The sequence below is a fragment of the Danio aesculapii genome, chromosome 12 (assembly GCF_903798145.1).
Source record: "Danio aesculapii chromosome 12, fDanAes4.1, whole genome shotgun sequence".
Classification (NCBI taxonomy): Eukaryota; Metazoa; Chordata; class Actinopteri; order Cypriniformes; family Danionidae; genus Danio; species Danio aesculapii.
Genome location: NC_079446.1, coordinates 21,811,612 through 21,815,178, shown reverse-complemented (window position 1 = coordinate 21,815,178; position 3,567 = coordinate 21,811,612).

Here is a 3,567-nt window from a genome sequence, read left to right as displayed (position 1 = left end):
ATAATATTTTGCTGTGTGTTTGGTGACTTTCTTTGAAATTATTTTTTTTAATCTTCACTTTGATGTTTTTCACTCCTCAAAAGAACAGTTTGATTTAATGTGATCTATTACTATACAATACAAACTAAGAAAAAGTAAGACTGATGATCTGATCTGAAGACATTGGCAAACAAAGTCATTTTAGTTTTTTTTAGGGAGGAATTATTAATAACAGAATTTTCTTTTTTTTTTGGTGAACTAACCCTTTCTTCAGAAGGTCATGTATCGCACTGATTAAATAAATAAGTTATATAACTTTATTTTACATTCTTAGGTTTTGTATCTCCTAAGAATGTAAAATGAAGCTATATAAAGTAATTATATAGTGAGTGCGAATCATGACCTTCTGAATTATATTATTAACGCACCAAAAAAAATGCGAGCGTGCAGTGCAAACTTCATTATTGAACTAACCCTTTAAAAACATTGTTCTGTTAGTTTAAACACCACTGGCTCAACCAATAGCATGAGTTTTTGAATATTGCCGGGTATTTCTTTTTAAGTGCTTCACAACACATTTTTAACCATTGTTTTACCTATTTTACCCCTTTTACAAGATGTCTCCAGAATGTGTCTTTAAAGTTTCAGTTTAAAATTTCCATCAGATTATTTATTCTAGCCTCCAGAATCTGCCCATTTAAGTGTCTGAGTACAGTGTAGCTATTTTTGTAGCCTGTGGCTTTAAATGCAAATGAGCTGCTTCTCCCCTCCCACCGTTCCCACGTGTGTCTGTTTCTCATGCATTACGTCAGATAAACAGCAGTCAGTGATTGAGACAGACTCAGATGAAGCTGAAATACAGCTCAAAAGTCAAAAATACCAGGTAAGTTTATTTCATGTATTTGTGATGGAGTTTATTCATGCCTTTCTGAAATGATGAGTCTCACACAACTACAAGAAATAAACTTATTTTAACTAATGAGCTGTATTTTAGTCTCTATCACTGACTGCTGTTACATTCCAGCTAGAATAAAACTGTGGTCACACTGCACTTTTAACCCCATAGACATCCATTGATATCCAAGCTCGTGCAACAAGTTTTTACAATACGTCGCGTTGCAAAATCAAAGCTTGGTGAACTCTGACCTGCAAAATCGCATGACTTAATTATGTGAGACCAATCGAAGTTCAATACTCTGTACAAAAATTTAAAGGGCACCTATGATGAAAATCATATTTTGATAGCTGTTTGGACAGAACTGTATGTAGTTATAGTGTGTCCACTGTCATATTGGAATGATAGAAACAACAACCGACAGTAAAATAGGACCCAAATCCCAGTGACGTAGGAGTGCGGTTTTCCCTGCAGAAGTTGGGATATTCTCAAATTTTCAAGCGCCAACGGAAGCGTCAGCCAATCAGATTGCTTAATGCCAATACTCCAGCTCAGAAAGTAGCCGATTACTGACTAAATTCATTGGCTGATGCTGCTATGATGATTATGTTATAATCACCATGGCCGCACGATGTCAGTAAATGTGCATATATATATATATATATATATATATATATATATATATATATATATATATATATATATATATATATATATATATATATATATATATGTGCGTGTGTGTGTGTGTGTGTGATTCATTGTTTCAGAAAGAGTTGAATAACCTCCACCACAAATACATCAAACAAACTTTGTGTTTTTGACTAATGAGCTGTATTTAAGCTTCTTCCGAGTCTGTCTCCATCACTGACTGCTGTTTATCTGCTGTAACACAGGAGAAGTAGATACGCACGTGGGAATGGTGGACGGGAAGCAGCAGCTCATTTGCATTTAAAGCCACAGGCTATAAAAACAGCTACACTACTTCGTCAGCAAAATGGGCAGATTCTGGAGGCTATGGTAAATTATAGGGCTGCACAATATATCGTTTCAGCATCAATATTCCAATATGCGACTGTGCAATAGTCATTGCAGAATTTGCAGCGTCAAGTTAATTATAATTAACCAGACATTGCAGTCCATAGTGGGATCACTTCAAACTTTAACCTTGGAGTGAAAGTTACTTATTTGCATTTGTTTTTAAGGCGTTTGGCAAAGCATTTCAAGCTAATTTAATGCATTTGGGCATAATAAGTTGAACATTTGCTTATATATTTACCTATATAAATATTCACTTAATGAAAACGATGTGATAATTTAATTTCTGTTGCTGAATACTGTTCCACTGCACAGAGAGTCATGTCATTGCTTATTTAATTTGTATACTTGCTCTGTTATACGCACTTTGCTTGTCAATTTTATTAATTGTATTTTATGCACATGCGCTCCCGTATACAAAAACATCCCAATCAATCTAAAATTATACATTCTTTACAAAGACATAATAATAACTTATGTTGAAATTGTATTAAAGTTGCAATATATGTAGCAGAAAAAGAAAATACTGTAAATATGCAGCCCTAATAAATTATCTGATGAGTATTTTGGCCTGAAACTTTACTGAGACGTTCTGGAGACACCAAAGACTTGTCTTACATCTTGTAAAAGGGGTAAAATAGGTGCCCTTTATTGACTAATCATCTTGTTTAATCCCACCCCTTTTTGCAGTGCCGTACAAAAGAAAATTTCGCATGCTCAAACTCTAGTGTGACCGCACCATTAGCCCTATATGATTTCTATTTTAAACATATAATTCTAAATCTTTTTTAATAATTTTTTAGGGGGTTTTCACCTTTAATTGGAAAGGACAGTAGAGGTTGCAGACAGTAAAGTATTGGGAGCAGAGAGAGGGAAAGGGTCAGCAAAGGACCTCGAGCCAGGAATCGAACTTGGGTCGCCGTGAGCACCATGGTGCTATATGTCGACGCACTTAACCACTAGGCTATTTGTGCCAACTCTAAATTTATTTTTATTTTTTTAAATGAAGATATATATTTGGCCATTATTTATAATTATGACCTTTAAGTATATATTTGTAAGTTTTGCCAGAAATTAGTTTTCACAGAATTTTGTGAGGTGCAGATGGAACTAATGAAAGGCACGGAAACATTTCTTTTCATATGTTGTGCATAACTGTCTCTTTTTTTTTTTTGTATTTTTATTTTCTTACAAACCAGGTAGGTAATGTTAGTGTTATGTAACAGGCTGTACAACACAATGTAAAGACATAAAAATAACACAAACAAATAATACAAATGACCAAAAAAAAAAAAAGCAGCAATGGGCCAACGTGAACCCTGTTTTCACATTTCCAATGTACATAGCAAGCATTTATTCAGACTTCGCCCTTGGCAATAAAGCAGGATTGCGAACGCGAAATGTACACTCAAGTATGTCGTATTGGCAACAAAATAAAATAATAATAAAAAAAACGAATGGATAGGATATGTCTTCACAGAGTCTAGATACAATCGGAAGAGTTGAGTTTTATGTCGTTGTCTTTTTTTTTCCAGCAAGGGCTTACATTTGTGCAATCATAGTCATAAGAGAATACAAAAAAAAAAAAAAATGGCAATATGTCTAGCATGGAGTAAACAATCTATTAAAACAAATCACATTCCCAGTGTAACCAC